Source organism: Orcinus orca, chromosome 17 (assembly GCF_937001465.1).
Source record: "Orcinus orca chromosome 17, mOrcOrc1.1, whole genome shotgun sequence".
NCBI classification, from domain to species: Eukaryota; Metazoa; Chordata; class Mammalia; order Artiodactyla; family Delphinidae; genus Orcinus; species Orcinus orca.
Genome location: NC_064575.1, coordinates 1,346,628 through 1,364,698, shown reverse-complemented (window position 1 = coordinate 1,364,698; position 18,071 = coordinate 1,346,628). Strand labels below are relative to the sequence as shown.

The following is an 18,071-nucleotide window of genomic DNA, read 5'->3' as shown; positions in this document are numbered from 1 at the left end:
TTCTTCCAGTGATAGATTTCCTGAAACCTACTCTCAAGTTAGTTTCAGCATGCTATTCTGCTAAATCCAAGTATGGTTATAAAAAGAAGATCAGTATAAAAAAATCAAGTCATTTTGAGTATTCCAACAATAATACAGAATGAGCATACCTGGGCATATCGTGACGCAGCATGACAAAAAGCAACGTGTTCGAATTTGCTGTTTTTCAGAATGGTGGTTGCCAGGGGCTGGCGGTGGGGAGGAAATGGGAAATTGTTTTTTTAATGGGAACAAAGTTTCAGTTTTGCAAGATGAACAGATTTGTGGAGATGAATAGTGGTGATGGTTGCACAACAAAGTGAATGTACTGAACACCACTGAACTGTACACATAAAATTGGCAGAGATAGTGAATTCTATGTTATGTATAATTTAACTACAATTTTAACAAATAAAATAAATGTAAACAATTTCTATTTCTATGTGGTGAGACCAGGGGAACTATTTTTTTTTTTTAGATTTTTCTCTCTTTCCCAATTTTTCTATAATAAATACATTTGCTTTCATAATCAGAAAAATATAAATTAAAATTATGAATTTATCACTATAATTTTATAATATGTGTTTTTTAATGTACTCAGAAGGAGTTTATTAAATGGAATGCAAGTGATAACTGCAATAAAATATCATCAAGAAGCAGATAGATGATTTTCCAGTTAGGAATAATACCGTGAACTTTGCAATGAATTGTTAGAGAAGAAGGCGCGTGTCCTGGCTGCCTGATGGGGCAGGGGTCCTGCTCTTTGTGGACAGAGGGGAGGGGCACGAGGAAGGAACACAGCAGGACTACAGACACTCGGTGGTTCGTGATGGGACAGTTGCCGGGAGACAGCAGGTGATGCGGGCACAGGGAACAGTAAGGAAGCACTCAAGTGACGTTAACATTCGAAGACAGATCTGTGTTTCCTTCTTTTTTCTCCTACCAGATCTTTTCTCCAGATTACACATCCTTATTTCCCTCAGGTGTCTGCACTGGGGATGTGAAACAGAATGCGCACCATCTTATGCGTTCTCCTCTCACTGCACTTTACATCCCTCTTAACTCGGAACCAAGCGAGTAAAACAGGCCAATTATACATACATTCTTCCTCGTTATTCACAGACTCTGTGCTTGTGAATTCTCCTAATAGCCAAAATGTATTTGCAACCCCGAATACATTTTTTAAAAACCTGTTTATTATGATAAATGTTAACTTTTTAAAACGTTTACTACTCATGGCATTTTCATGATCGTGCACACAGGGACAAAAAATTCGAGCTCACCTGTTTGACGCGCATGTTCCCAGCTGAGGCTGAACAAGGAGAACATCTGCTTCCCTGTTTCAGCTCACGTGGTAAACAATGTCCTTTTCAGGGTCTACTTAGTGCCGTGTTTTTCCCATTTTGCTGTTTACAAGGGCCCTTAATTATAGGGCAGAAGTCAGTATTCTAGCGTCCAAAGCACAAGAAGGCTGTGCTCTGCTTCGCAGAGAAAATACGTGGCGAGATGAGCTTTGTTCAGGGAAGAGTTAAGGGCTGGTGGGCACGAGGTCGACGTGAATTAATCACCAATAAGTACACTAAATAAGGTGTCTTTAAGGAGAAACACACATAAAACAAGGTTAGGCACTGGTCGGTTGAGGAGGTGTTGTGACCAGCGGCTCGCAGGAACCCGATCCTCTGCTTTCCCTGAGGACGAGGGTTCAGAGCTCACAGTCGCTTTGTAGAATAAAAGTGCTGCGAATGATAGAAATCGACTGTCCATCTACTGCTGTAACTTATAGTCACGTTAGCTTTTGGCAGGGAGATCACACTGCCGTTTCCTCTCGAGCTTGTTACAGACTAAAACCACTAAGTGTTTTAACCCACGATATTCTCCTACCACTTGGGTTTGGATCTGCCAAGTTAGTTGTAGAGGCCTTAGTATTATAGGATATCGACTTAAAAGTTAGCATTTTGTCTGCATCTCTAGACTCCAAAAAGTTTGGATTCTGACTCTGTTATCCTGTCTCTTCCTTAGGTTAACAAATGTTAAATCTAGAACCTTAACTCAAAAGAGAATGTGTGTATATATATATACACACACACACACACACACACACACACACACACACACACACATATATATATATATAATATGACAAGACGTTAACCAAAATTCAGCTGGGTCTTGGGCAGGTCACCAGGCCCCTTGAGCTTCAAACCAACTTTAGTATGAATTTCAGCAAGTAAACCAGAATATCCCTTCTCCCCCTGAGACATTTTAACTGACTCCAAGAATCACCCCAACTACACAGAGAAGCATATTCCTTTTCTCTACAGTCTGAGCTTATGTCTGTTCCCTAAGATACCACAAAGTCTGCAGACATGGGGTTTCTCCTTAATGCAACAGCAACTGAATAAAATGTGTCTCTCCTAAAGGCTGTAGATACATACAATATCTATAATTTATCTATCTATCATCTATCTGTATCTGTCTCTCTATCGTGTTTATATTAATGTTTATGAAACTTTATTTATATGTAAATATATATGTTTATGAATCTATAGTTTATGTAAATGTTTTAAAGCTTTTATTTATATATATTTATGAAAATTTCCCTGAAAAAGATGGATCATTACCTTAGAACGATCAATTCCACCAGCACCATTATATTTCACAGGGTATTAAACTGTGCAGTAGAAACTTGTTAATTTTTCCGCATAGCAGATCTGTTCTGAATTCAGTCTATATTTTCTCGCTTGAGTTATCAAAACAATAAAATATTGGTAATTGTCCTTGAGTCTTTGATAGTGTCCTTTCTTTAATAACTCTTTTGTGTTGTGCTATAAAATAGCGATGGTGCACTTTATCAAGTAAGATATGACATAAATCAAACTAAGTTTAGTTATATATGAGTGTTGGATACTTCAGTTATCAAATAGTCAGGAATTTTCCTAACTAGTGGAGGAGACATTGGAAATCTCTTTCACTTTCATATTTAATGCAGATAAAATTCTACAATCAACCAAGAGAAAACTTGGTGTAAATGGAGTCTGAGTACACTGTGGACATAATAAAAAGAAAAATGAGGAAGGGAATACGCAGTCACCATAGCTAATAAACTGTAAGGTAGATTATATTAAATAATGATCATTAATTAAAGTAAAGAAAATAAATTTGAAATCTAGATAGAATTGCCGCAGCAAACGTCATGTCCTAAATTAACACACAGATGACAGTCAGTGCACACCTGTCTCGGGACTAGCTTCCCTGACCCAAACTCACTCACACATACACACCTGCAGACACCCAGCACCTGTGTCCCACACCTGAACAAGATGTCCCACTTGGAGCATGTGGGCCAGGTCCATATACAGTATTTTCACATTTGCACACATAAAATATTTTCCAGTATAAATTTACCCATCCCTAGAAGTTTCCTAAGTTTCTAGTCCTTGAGATCCCCCTTTCTGACTTCACTTTAATGAATATTCTGATAACAGAAGCATATTGGATTTTGCTGCACATAAGACCAGGACAATGTGATTGTGTGTGTGTGTGTGTGTGTGTGTGTGTGTGTGTGTGTGTGTGTGATTATTCTTCTTAAAACTGAATTGGGGTGAATAAATGAATAAAGGGAAACGTAGTGGAAGAGATCTGGTTATATACCTAATACTTCTACCCCAAGATCAATAATTTGTTAAATTATTCTTCTTTGTATTTGTTGTGTAAGAGGATAGAGGAGATGAGAGAAATTTTCCTTTCTTGTTTGTACTATTCTGTTTCCCAACGTGAAAGCACAAGAGAAATAAGATGGTCTCTAATCATGCCTTAAACTTAGACACTTGATCAAAAGAATAAACTAGAATCCTTCAGGCAACCTAAAAATAAATCTTTTCTCTGAGCCTTATAAGATTAATTTAGGCCTAGAATTGAACTTTTTTGCTGATCAACAAAACCTGCACTTAAATCTAAAACCCTGTGACTAACAGCAAACAAGGGACTCAATATTGTGATGGTCTTAAACTGAGTATTCATTTACAGAAAAATAACATGAAAAAAATCTATACTCTTATCTCAGTTAATCATCAGTTCCAATAAAGTATTGACTTTTTCTTGAGAAGTAAAATAACTTTTACATACGTGAAAACACAACTCTTAACATTGGTCATCTTAGAAGTATAACCTGACTGAAATATACACAACTTTTTAAAATTCTGGGTTTTTTTTTAACTTTTATAGAAGCAAAAAATAGGTCTAGGAAGCAACACTTTTCAACATTCTGGAAAAAATTAAGGAAACTACTGTGGAGGATTAAGGGTAAAAATTATTTTCTCCATTTATAAATGGCAAAGAGATGACTTTCCCCCACCCCCTTTATTCAGGTGTTCCTTAGAGGAATAGAGAATCTTCATCCAAAAGTCTACAAATAATAAGTGCTAGAGAGGGTGTGGAGAAAAGGGAACCGTCCTACACTGTTGGTGGGAATGTAAGTTGGTGCAGCCACTGTGGTAAACGTATGGAGGGTCCAGGATTACGCCCAGTGTTCAGTTTTTATGACTTAAAGATATCTCCAAGGTCACAGGACAAATAACCTCTAGATATGGAAAAGTGTAATTCAGGAATTAGCTTGGAGGTTTTTCAAGAGATTTGCAAGACATATACACGAGGAGACAGGACAACAGGAGCTGTGTTCTTGTCTCTGCTTTCTTGTATCAAAAGTACGAGATTCTGTCCTCAATTAGCATTCACTTTCCTGCTGCTATATATACGTGTAAATGTGTTGATAACTGCTCAGTAATAAACTCTGTTCTCTTTCTCTTCTATATTGATTTGGAGGGATCTTCTGTTGGCAAAATTCTTTTATGTCTCCAATAGAATGGGATCAAATATTTTAATAAACTAAATAATTTAACTTAATATATGCTAGATTATCAGTCAGCCAAAACAAATCTTTTTGGAAGTAAGGAATGCCTAATTAAAACATGTCAGTTTGCTTTAAAAACAGAACTAATTTAACTAATATCTAAAGTTGTTCTAAAAGTTTCACAATTATTTCAGCAAATAATTTAGGATCACTGAGCAATTCTTGCTATGATCATTATTATTACTGATAGTACTATTATTGTTTTGAAGTCAAAGGGGTCATCATCCAGTTCAACGCCTTCATGTTAAAGATTAAGCACCTGAGTGTCTAGAGGGCAGAAGCATGGACATGAGCAGAGCCGGATGGGGTCTGGCCAGGATCCTGGCTCACCGCCTGCACTGCCATCCCTGTCTGTCTGGTCCTTAAAATTGCCTCAGAACTTTGGGAGTCAGCACAAAGTTGTATGCCTGACAACATCCCCAAATAGCATTTCCAGATCCCCAGAACGTCTGTAATCCACTCACAGAGTCTGTTTATTTATGCATGAGGACAGAAGCAGATGCCCTTAGGAAAGTTGGTTTGGCTCTAGGGAATAAATAGTATCACATATGTTTCGAGTTCAATTATTAGTTTGCAGGGAGTACATTAAATTTGAGAAGTTTGCTAAATGGTTACTCGGGCTTTAATAACCAGGGACCCTGTAAAATGTGATTTGAAAGTATTTCCTCTTATAATACGTTTCCTGTTGGAAAGACGGCTGCAAGCAGAACACATAATGACTTTGCCTCCCTGGCGACGAGTTTACCTGATAGACTGGCACGTGTGAATCTTGGTATCACTGGCCCTTTTCAAAAATAGGAAGCAATCCTGTGACGTTCTTCACATCTACTGATTCCACCCAAATTGTGTGAGTCAGATGACCAAGGTTCTTTGGGACTGAAGTTGCCCTGAAGCCAGTTGTTCTGTAAGAAACCTCGCTCGGCTACAGCACATGGTTCAACCGTGCTTCTGTTCTCTGGAAAAAGATGAGTGAAGTCAATGATTTGACGTGATTCATCACCTGAGAGTGTTTGAGTTAAAATGATGGGTGATGACTGGGTGTGAGGGTGGACAGGTGGTGGAGAACCTGGGTGCACATCCCCTCCCTGTGTGCGCCTGGACAGGCCCTTCAGCGTCGGGTACCGTGGAGCCCCGGGCACTCCCACGGCCGAGAGGCCGAGGTGACGCCTCCCAGAAGGAGCAGGTGATAGCAGTGGAGGCCAGCAGTCTACTCCCCATATGTCAGCCCCACCAGAGACAAATGCCAGGGAATTCTGTGTGAAGGATGGGAAAAGGGTCAAGACATTTGTGGCAGTAGAAACAGGTCACTTTCTTATAGATTAAAAAATCTCCCTAACTGATGAAATGAAAATTAGGCTTATTGGGAAGAAAGACATGTAAAAAGAAAATCATCAGCTGTCCTGTTATTAGCATGACTTATTTTAGGTTAAAAAATGAAAATGATAGGTTTTGATCCATATAAATACTTTCTAAATTCTATCAACATTTGGGTCAGTAACCATCAGACTTCCATGTTCTTACGGTAGATGAGTCTAAATTTAAAAATTAATTATTAAATTATTGGAAAGGACCAAAGGAAAAAGACAAAATAGGAAGCATAAATAGTGTGCAAGCATCATTACTGATAACTCAATTTAGTAGCAAGCTTACCTCTTTTACTATAATTGCCGTCTCTGACATTTATCGAAGTGCTTTCTAAGCTCATAGTAAGAATTGCGGGACCACTAGCTGAAAACATCTTTAAAGTCATAAAAAAACAAAACCAAGAACGAAACAAAAAAACCAAGTCATTGTTTCTCTACCTGCCCCCACTGTCCTTAGCGCCCTCCTGTGTGCTCGCTTTGCAGACTGAAGTTAATGGTGGACCCCCTCAGAGCTCTGCAGGAACCGGCACACAATGCTGACACTTACCTAGCGCGGGTGCTGGAAAAATTAATTAGAGCTTGTGAAATGCTTTGAAGATTTAAAGGAGCTTTAGATGTAAATGCACATCATTATCATTCCCCAAGTGGACTAATTTGTTTATTGGAGAGTTAGTCGATGGACTCTTGGGCTATTCTCCAAGAGCCGTAGATATTTATAGATGACTTCCCTGAATCAAGGCTCACCCACAAAGGGTCAACATTCACTGCTTTTATTCTCTCCTTTGAAGAGAAGTCATTCTGCAGCCACTGTTACTTAAAAATGTCCGTGAAGACCGTGTCAGGTGACACATTTCATCATTTCGTGCTGCATTCCTTGTGCTCCATGGGCTGAAGTCTGTGTGCTGGACCGCAGGGGACCCAGGAGATGACATGACAGGATACAGGATGAGATGCTTAGAGACCTGTCTTCACGCAGCCTACGATCTAGTAGGAGAGATTAGGCACATAATTATTTATAATGCTACAATCATGTTAGGAACCACATCGATAGAACCTATTCAGTGCTATTGGAAGCAAGAAAAGGAGTTCATTCATTGCCAGAGACCTTCCTACATAAAATCAGAAGGGGCTGGATCAATTAGAGACACAGTTGCGAAGAGAAGGAGGACAGTGGATTTAAACAAAGGACGGGAGCCCAGAGAGCCCAGCCTGCCCACCAAGAAGCACAAAGAGCTGAGATTAGCTGAATTTTCCAGGAAAGGAAGGAAGAGAGAAGGGCTTTGGGTTTTGCAAAACTAAACGTGGTGACTAGTATTAGCAATAGGATAATCAGTATCATGGCGAGCAGCGCAGATTTCAGAAAATTAACCAGAGGTGCCATGAAAGAAATCTGAGGTGACAGAGCTTAGAGATGGGGGGGGGTTAGAAAGGTACAAATCAACTATCTGTGCAACTGTGAATTTATTTCATTTCTCATGTAAAGAATATTTATTGCTGGCCTACTATGCCTAAAGCTCATGAGAAGACCTGTGGATCGAGAGATAAAGCTCTGATAGGAGGACACGCAGCCCAGGCTGGTCCCAGGGTCCCACACCCCAGGCTGTGCAATGGCTGTAAAAACACAGAATGTTATAGGGTACGTATGATGGACCCTTACCTTTACAGTTAGTTAGGCGTCAGTTGGGGAGGGTGAACAGTGGGCCGTGTGGAGAGAGTCACACCTGAGCTGAGGGTGAGCGTAGGTGGACGCCATCCATTTGAACAGAGGAATTGAAAATTGCCCAAAGCAGAAGCAGTTTTGGGAAGGGCGCAGAAGGATTCAGGAGAAAGGAAAGGACCTCTACTCACTCTACGAGAGCCGCCTGGTGGGCTTCGAAGGGGGAGGAGGGAGAGAGAAGTTTGGAAATGGAGACAGAGGCCCATCTCTAGAAGGTTCTACCTGAAGGCAATGCAAGAGGATCAAAGGAGATGATCACAGGGCAGCATCATGAGATGTCACTTTTAGAAATGTTTCTCTGGTGACAGAAAGGGGAACGAGCAAGAGGATGGATAAAAAAGATGTGGCACATATATACAATGGAATATTACTCAGCCATAAAAAGGAACGAAATTTGTAATGAGGTGGCTGGAACCTCATTTGTATGAGGTGGCTGGAACTAGAGTCTGTCATACAGAGTGAAGTAAGTCAGAAAGAGAAAGACAAATACCGTATGCTAACACATATATATATGGAATCTAAGAAAAAAAAATGTCATGAAGAACCTAGGTGTGAGACAGGAATAAAGACGCAGACCTACTAGAGAACAGACTTGAGGATATGGGGAGGGGTAAGGGTGAGATGGGACGAAGTGAGAGAGTGGCATGGACATATATACACTACCAAATGTAAAATAGATAGCTAGTGGGAAGCAGCCCCATAGCACAGGGAGATCAGCTCGGTGCTTTGTGACCGCCTAGAAGGGTGGGACAGGGCGGGTGGGAGGGAGAGGCAAGAGGGAAGGGATACGGGGATATATGTATATGTATAGCTGGTTCACTTTGTTACACAGGAGCAACTAACACACCATTGTAGAGCAATTATACTCCAATAAAGATGTAAAAAAAAAGTGTATTTATAGGTGGAATCTAAAATATGACACAAATGAACGTCTCTACAAAACAGAAACAGACTCACAGACATAGAGAACAGACTGCTGGCTGCCAAGGGGAGGGGGGGTCGGAGAGGGAACGACTGGGGAGTTGGGATGAGAGATGGAAACTGTAACATAGAGCGTGGATAAACAACAAGGTCCTACTCTATAGCACATGATGGAAAAGATAAACCATGGTGGAAAAGAATATTTAAAAAAAGAATGTATATATATGTATAAGCAGGTCACTTTGCTGTACAGCAGAGATCGGCACACCATTGTAAATCAACTATACTCCAATAAAAATAAAACTGCATTTATGTATAGTGTTATAACTTCTGCTGAGCCATCACATGTGTACAACTGACTGCATACATCTTACGTACAATGTGTTGACTTTGACACGCGTACACAAGGGTCTCCACCAACCAGACTGAGCAGGGTGACCCAGACTCAGCCCTGCCTCACGCCTTTCCAGCCTACACCCTTCCCGCTACGAGTGATACCTGCCATTCTGACTTCTAGTCTCCATACCTGACCTTGAAGGTCACGTAAATGTAATAATCTGCACGTATTATTTTAGGTCTGGCTTCTTTTGCTCCCAATGACGCTTGGGGAGCTCATCTGTGCATGTAGCAGTAATTCTCTTTCCCTGTCTTATTTTAAGGTAAACCATCATTTTTTAATCAATTATTCTGTGGATGGTCATTTTAGTTACAGTATTTCCATCTGGGGACTGTTATCCATAAAACTGTGACAAATATTTTTGGGCCCATCTTTGGATGGGCAAATAGGTGCCTATTTCTTGGGTATAAAACTAGGAATAAGGTTGCCAGATTATAAGATAGCCAACTGCTTAGCTTTAATAATACAGCCGAAGATTGTCTGAAATAGTTCAGTCAAGTCATACCTCACCAACCTCGTGTGAAAATTCTGCATCCTTGTCCACACTGGATCTTGATAGTTTTGTGAACTTTAATCATTCTTTCTTTTTTTAAAAAAAATTTATTGGAATATAGTTGATTTACAGTGTTGTGTTAGTTTCCAGTGTACAGCAAAGTGATGCAGTGATATGTATACATATATTCATTCTTTTTCAGATTCTTTTCTCATATAGGTTATCACAGAATATTGAGCAGAGCTCCCTGTGCTACACAGTAGGTCCTTGCTTGTTATCTATTTTATATATAGTAGTGTGTATATGTTAATCCCAACCCCCTAATTTATTCTTCCCCCCTCCCCTTTCCCCTTTGCTAACCATAAGTTTGTTTTCGAGATCTGTAAGTCTGTTTCTGTTCTGTAAATAAGTTCACTTGTGTAATTTTTTAAAAATTAGATTCCACATATGAATGATATAATATGATATTTGTCTTTCTCTGTCTGACTTACTTCACTTAGTATGATAATCTCTAGGTCCATCCACGTTGCTGCAAATGGCATTATTTCATTCTTTTTTATGGCTGAGTAATATTCCATCGTATATATGTACCACATCTTCTATATCCATTCGTCTGTCCATGGACATTTAGGTTGCTTCCATATCTTGGCTATTGTAAATACTGCTGCAATGAAATTTTTTGGATTATGGTTTTCTCTGGGTATATGCTCACGAGTGGAATTGTTGCATCATAAAATATCTCTCGTTTTAGTTTTTTAAGGAACCTCCATACCGTTCTCCATAGGGGCTGCACCAGTTTACATTCCCACCGTTCCAGCCCAGGGGGAGTGATGCACACCTCTCCTCATGGCTGCAGTTTGCATCTCCCTCCTGAGCTACTGTGCTGAACACATGTTCTTATGCTTACTGGCCATTTAGATATCTGCTTTCTACAGTGCCTATTCAAATCTTTTTTTGTCTTTTTCATATTGACTTTGAGATATACAGTCTGGACACAATTCCTTGGATTGATATTGCAAATATGTTCTCTCAGCCTGTGGCTTGTCTTTTTTAACCCTCTTAATAGTATCTTTTTAGGAACAGAATTTCTTAATTTTAATGGTGTCCATTGTTTGGTCTTGTTTAAGAGCAGGGAAGTCATGGCAATATTTTCTTACACTGTCTTCTAGAAACATTATGGTTTTACCTTGAACATTGTAGTCTATAGTCCATCTTGAACTAATTAGTAATTAGTCAATTAATAATTAAGTTTCGTGTGAGGTCTGGATTAAGTTTTATGTTCTCCCATATAGAAAACCATTTCCTCCAATGCCGTTCATAGAAAAGACCATCCTTTTCCCTTTTCTGGGTATCGGACTATCTAGGAAAGAGATAATTAGGGTCCGAACTTAGGAGGTGTTCATCAAAATGGAAAGAGTGGAATACATTGAATCAGTTAGGGAGATGCACTTCACTAGTGATTCAGTGTCAGCTTCGAGGGAGATCAAAGCTGGGCAGCTGTGGAGGTAGTTGCCTTGCCTACAAAGACAGAAAGCGCTGGAGGGCTAGGCTGGGCAGAGGGGACACACTTGCCAGCAAATTCACTTGAAGCTGTGGATGGAATGCATGTTCCGATGGCTGTCAGCCAAGCAAGGTTCACAATGCAGATCAAAGCCACCCAGAAAAGGTGCTGAAATCACAGAATTAGAAGGAGGACATTGGTCTAGGGAGACATGGCTGTTACACCCAAAAGGGCTTCCTGACAGTTTAGGTATTCAAGACTCGTAATGCGTAGCTGACTGAAGTGTTACAGAGGCAGTAAACAGAGATCTTTCCAAGGGTATGCAGTCCTGCCTTCACACAAATTAAGCTTCCTATAATATGCTACAACATTTAATGTGATGTGAGAAAATGTGGTAAGGGTGGTAACACACAGCACGTGAAAGTCCGTTTGCGAATGAAACTGTGACATGAGAATGCAAACTGAGCCTCATTTCCCAGGGGACAGCCTTCCCTGTGCCGTCTGCTGCGCCGTGGGCCCCTCGGTGCTCCTCAGAAGTCAGATGGCTGGGCTCTTAGCCTCTTTCCTCTGCATTCTCGCATCGTGTCTGCTCCGAGCACCTGACCATGGAGGCGCTGCAGGAACAGGGACCACCGGGGCTCCAGAGCTCACCGAGGGCCTCAGGACAGTGCTGGGATGGTGCTTTTTTATTTTTCCAAAAAGAAGTTCAATCCCAATTTCACTGCCCCAATAAATACTTTTTAATTAACCCCAGACTTTTTTTTTCAATTTTTGTCTATACATTCAAGTTCCATTTACATAAAGTGTTGTAATCAGAGCTGTTCTACAGAGAGTTTGGCTCTATTTTTTCAACAAATAATTGTATACATTTTATATAAATATCTAAATTAAACAACACATTCCTAGGTTTCCTGCTAAGAACTGCATAATAGTCTGTCCAAAAGCTAAATATTTAAATTACTTCCACTTATAGTGCTTAGAGCAGTGTTTTTATATCTGTGACCCCGTCTAGTCTTACCTATAAGCATCACAGTTAGGGGCTAAATATAATGTATGTATTTTTTTTGGAGAAAATGGACGTGGGGAGATCTAATTGACGTAGAAAATAGAAAATAAATTCTCGGTGAAAAACATAAACTAACTCACTTGGAGTGACAGTGACCTAACCTCAGAGTAGACTTGCCAGGTTAATGGCCGCCTGCTCACTCAGGGTCCCACTTATTCTTGGTTTAAGCAAAGTCACCAAAACTTAACATTTTGGGGCTTCCCTCTTGGCGCAGTGGTTATGAATCCACCTGCCGATGCAGGGGACACAGGTTCGAGCCCTGGTCCGGGAAGAGCCCACATGCCGTGGAGCAGCTAAGCCCGTGCGCCACAACTACTGAGCCCGCGCACCTAGAGCCCGTGCTCCGCAACAAGAGAAGCCACCGCAATGAGAAGCCCACGCACCGCTATGAAGAGTAGCCCCCGCTCGCTGCAAGTAGAGAAAGCCCATGCGCAGCAACAAAGACCCCCCCCCCAAAAAAAACGCAGCCAAAAAAAAAATTTATTTCTTTTTTGGATCTCCAGCTGATTTCTCCTCTGTATCAATGTATATTTTTCATGAAACCAGTAAAACTGTTCTAAAACGTTTGATGTCAGTAAATGCTTTAAAAATTATTTCAATTTAAAAAACATTTTTCTTAGTAACAGGAGCAGGAAAAGGAGAGCTGTTTGAAATGCAACAGAACAAGGACTAAGCTGGTGAGGGAGCCTGGGCGTTGGCAGAGCCGGTGGTCTGGTTAGTAGCAGGGCAAACTCATGCTGCAGTGTTTGTGAGACAGAAGGGGTGTCGCCTAAAAAAATGGAACATACGAGGCCCTTGATCTGAGCCTAACATTTTCTTTACACTGGTATTTACACATACGAGAAGAAAATCTACAAACTAGAATACTTACCTGCAAATGCTGTCTCTTTGCAGAGTTGAGAAACACGTGGATTTTGCAGGCACGCTAAAAAAAATCCACGTGTACAAACTGCTGGAAAAAGCTATGACCTGTGTTTTCTTCACCTCAGCTGTTTTGGTGGGTGATTGTATCAAATATCAACACCATTTTCTCCTTAAAATGTAGCTGTTTCCTACAAGTGGTATTTCCTACAAGTGAGCGTATTTTACAGACATTTGCTTGAAATGCATTAGTTATATTCTCTTGAATTTTTAAAACTTTTTTATTACGGTAAAATATACATAACATGAAATTTACCATTTTGGCCAATTTTAAGCGTTCAGTTCGTTGGCATTAAGTACATTCACATTGATGTGCAGCCACCACCCACATCCGTCTCCAGAACTTTTTCTGTCTTTCCAAACTGAAGATCTGTACCCAGTAAACTCTAACTCCCCACCCATTCCAGCCCCTGAAACCACCGCTCTACTTCCTGACTTTATGAACTTGACTTCTCTGGAGACCTTATGTAAGTGGAATTAGACAGTATCTGTCCTTTCTGTGAGCATCTTATCTCACTTAGCATAATACCTTCAAGGTTCATCCACGTTGTAACCTGTGTCAGAATTTCTCTTTTGTTTTAAAGGGCGTATACATATTAGGAAAATAAGCATATATAACCCAGAACAAGTACAGGTCATGGTATAGCACTGTCAGAAAGCTCTCAGAAATACTAGAATGAAATGAGCTTACACTTTCCCAAAGTGCTAAGGAGAGGTTTTCAAATTGAGGTTGCCGGCAAGAGGTAAGAAAGGAAAGGTTTCCTTGGAGCTGGTGAGAAATGCTGAAGGGAAAGTAATGGCGTGAAGGATAGAGACTGAGGCCGTTGTCAGGAATTAAACCACTTGCCTGAGTAGGCCTGCCCGTTGCCCTCACGATGACCTTGAAAGTTGTGCGTCCGTTGTCCTGTCCAAGGAAGCACCTGGGCTGTTATGTTGCAGGTCAACCAAGGGTCAAGGTGCAGACCAAGAATTTGCAAATGAATGGAGTGAATTTCTGGCATGCTTAAAAAGAATAATAGGAGAATCATTTTCAAAGAGAAGAAGGATAATTTGAATAAAATGGTGGGTTTGGTAATCATTTTCAACTAGAATTAAGAATGTATTGTTTAAAATTAAGCACCTAAGAACGGAATTGTAATGACTAGGTCCTCACCTGAGTTCTCAAGACTTCAGGCTCCAGATGAGAAGCAGTTTTAAGTTGCTAATGACTTTCCAAAGATTCAGTGAGTTCCTTTGGAGACAGTTTGAGTTCCACATCCCTGAAGATTTCAGAGATGGTGAGGGGTCGATCTGCCCTGAATGAACTCCAGCATCGGATGGGGTCCCCATATACTGAGGCTCACACAACGCTGTAGTCCGGTGACTGTCAAAGGTCGGCATCTATCAAGCTCACCTGGACGGTTGGTCACCCCACCCGGAGAGCAGGTACACATGCACTTCGCTGTGCCAGCCATTTCCTGATTCAGTAGTTGGGTGGAGGGACCGGAGAACTCGTCTTTCCAGAGTCCCGGACGATGCTGACACTTCTGGACAGGAGACAGGCTTCAAGAAGCTCTGCTCTGTCGTGTGACACTCAGTTTGGCAGAGCTAACAATTTGAAATATGGGCCTTGTCTTTGAAGAGTTAAAAATAAAAGGTAACAGATACTGCTGCATGAGATAGGCAGGAGCGCGGTGGAAAGAGCTCAGTGAAGCTGTGCTGAGACGTGCGCTGTTACATTTTACCTGGCGCGTGGAGTCTGGGAAAGAGCCTGGACTTGGGGCTGTTCCTGGCAGAATATTCTCAAAGGCTTTCCCACGTTATCACACTTAACAGCAAGCCCGTGCGTGTATCTGAAAACAGGCAACTGGGAACAGCTTTTAAACAATAGACTTGCTCTCCATGATGTGTTTTGAAATCTTATTTAGACAGGCAGGCTCACTGTCCGCAGCTCAAATACCTCAGCTTAGGTATACTGGTGACAGACACACAGTGGTGACAGTTATCAATATTTTGGCCCTTATACGTTGTGAACACGTATGTGAACAAATCTGCGAGATTAAAGTATCTTAAAAGTTACAAAGCCAGTGATGTTTCGAAATGTCAATTTCTCTAGAAATCCCCTTCTGGATAATAGTGAATGTTTTGTTGTGCGTTCTGGTCACGGTTCATTTTCATCAGCCGTCAGAAGGACATAATCTGGACGTGAAGGAACTGCATGCCCAGAGTAGTGAGAAGCTGGAGTTATTGAAACAGCGGTGATTGTAGATTCAATTCTAGGTTTTCATAATACCTAGGATAAAGCTCTGAAATTCTTCAGATTCTCTAATTCTTCAGATTCTCTAAGATATTCAGAGGCACAATATTTATCGGTGGCATTTTGTCCAGTTCCCCATGTTGTCATGGTAGCCTGGCAATCCCAGGCTACTGGAAAGAAACGAAAAGCCAGGTTCTGGGGTCATGAAATTTTATGGTGTTTGGCATCGTGCAGAGGGGAGGGATGCTCTCTGCTCTGTCCTGATCTTACCAGGACTGGACTACGGTCACCCAAACTAGGTTGAATTCAGCAAATACAATACTCATAATAAGATTTGAATTCCCTGGAGAATTGTTTACAGATTTGCTGCTTTTAATGAAAAACAGCAGTTGTTTTCTAGATTTTCTCTTTGATGATTCAGTGGAAAATCTGATCGTATATTTACGAAATACATGATATATTGGTAAAAACATATCAGAAGCTATTCTTAATATCTGGGAGGTGAACAGAACCATTACATGTATTATTTACACCTGGAAACCTTTAGTGATTAAAAATGTGGACTTCTTAAAAATAATTTATATTTTTAAACATTACAATATTTTAAAAAGTAAATGATGTGAACCATGGGTTTATTAGTACAGCCATGTAATTTCCGGTGTGGTAAATGTTTCACATGCATGTGGAGTTGTCTTTGCTTTGATCCATGTAATTGAGTTGTAGCTGACATCTTTCAAATAGCATGAGTACAACCTGAAAATGTCATGTCTTCTTTTGAAGTTCTATGCTATTAAATTTCCTAATTTGAGCACATCAGGATTAATTAACGCATTAAGAAAACATATAAATTGACTCTATTATCTGACAGACTGTCAAGGTGGCTTTGCGAGCACCGTGCATTATGGGCAATAAGATGAAGGATTAGGTTGGGAAAATGTCATTTAAGTTGAAATGATGCTTTTAAAACTCTTTATTTTTTAAAGATTGGATTTTATTAATTATTGTTGTATAATTATAAAAGCCAGAAGTCTTGTTCATTTCCATTTTAATGCTGTGTTTCCTTAAATCTTGATTGAAAATCATTTTTAATTCAAGGGTAAGAGTTTTCCTGAAAAAATTAGAATGTGCTGCGTTTCCCAAGCATATCCGGGTGACTGAAGGACACAGTGGGTACTTGCCACAGGGTGGTGTCAGGTGTGCAGACTAGAAAGTGCAGGTTAGCAAGGGAAGCTTCCCAAGTTCCCAAGGAGCTTTTGAAACCGGCAAAGCCAACTGTTGATGTAGCTACTGAAACTTTACTCTTAGGGTTACTCACACCAGTATACTGACGTGCACCCATGTAACTAAGTAGCGTCGCCTTAGTTAAGAGGTGGACATTTGCATCACACGGCGAGCTTCTGTGTGCCTCTGTAATCAGCCCCTCTTCCGTGCCCGCGTGCAGACGCCAGCTGCTTCCTCTCACGGTGGGTTAGTTTTGCCTGTCCTAGAACTTCATATAGATGAAATCACAGTGTGTGTTCTTTGGGATCTGACATCTCTCCTTAAGCACTATGTTCTGAGATTCATCCGTGTATGTGTATTAGTGGTTCATCCCTATCTATCACTGAGCAATATTCCACTTTATAACCATTCCACACTTTTCCTTATTTGTTCATCTATTGATGAACGTTTGTGTTGTTTCCGATTCTGGCTTGTTACTCCTAACACTCCTACAAATGCTCGTTTACAGGTGTTGTGTGTGTGCACGTGTGCTTGTAGTCTGCACACCCTCACTTGTGTGTTTTCAATCCTCTTGAGTTAATACCTCAGAGTAGGATTTCTGGGTTACATGGTAAAATTTTTTTCTGTTGGAAATTATGTCAATCAAAATTAGGGAATTTTCCTGTTATTTGGGGGGAGGGGTAATTTAATGTTTTATCTGGTAATTCTTTTTTTTTTTTTTTTTGCGGTATGCGGGCCTCTCACTGTTGTGGCCTCTCCCGTTGCAGAGCACAGGCTCCGGACGCGCAGGCTCAGCGGCCATGGCTTACGGGCCCAGCCACTCCACGACATGTGGGATCCTACCGGACCGGGGCACGAACCCGTGTCCCCTGCATCGGCAGGCGTACTCTCAACCACTGCGCCACCAGGGCAGCCCATGTGGTAACTCTTAATGCTTCCATTTTAGAATATCTACTTCTCCTTCTCAGGAAAGTACTTCTTGCATTCTGTTATTGTGGTCTCCGCTGTCATGGCTTATTTAGTTCTGCCTTTTAACTCATGCTGCAACAGATGTAGATGCAAATAAAATAATGAAACTGACACTTTGCTGTACAGCAGAAAATAACACAACATTGTAAAGCAACTATACTCCAATTAAAATCAATAAAAAAAATAAGGAAACTGAAAACAGAGCCCAGGCTTGTGCCACCTACAGTTGTTGATCTTTTCTTTGAAAATTTTTAATTTAATTTTTATTGTTTTGGCCGCACCTTGTGGCATGCGGGATCTTAGTTCCCCAACTAGGGATCGAACCCACGTCCCCTGCA

General features: G+C 40.7%; 1 long non-coding RNA gene across 4 annotated transcripts; it reads right to left on the bottom strand.

Moving 5' to 3' along the window:
- Positions 1 to 5,205: 5,205 nt before the first annotated feature.
- Positions 5,206 to 15,070, bottom strand: LOC125961727 (uncharacterized). 4 transcript variants are annotated; one of them, XR_007472658.1, is made up of 5 exons: positions 14,461 to 15,070; positions 11,006 to 14,309; positions 10,311 to 10,483; positions 5,673 to 7,275; positions 5,206 to 5,452 (listed from the first exon to the last, which is right to left on the bottom strand). It is a non-coding gene; the product is annotated as an uncharacterized LOC125961727 (long non-coding RNA). The 4 variants fall into 4 exon arrangements; XR_007472660.1 differs by having other exon boundaries at positions 5,206 to 7,275; positions 11,006 to 11,175; positions 14,151 to 14,309; XR_007472657.1 differs by having other exon boundaries at positions 5,206 to 7,275.
- Between the last annotated feature and the right edge of the window lie 3,001 nt (positions 15,071 to 18,071).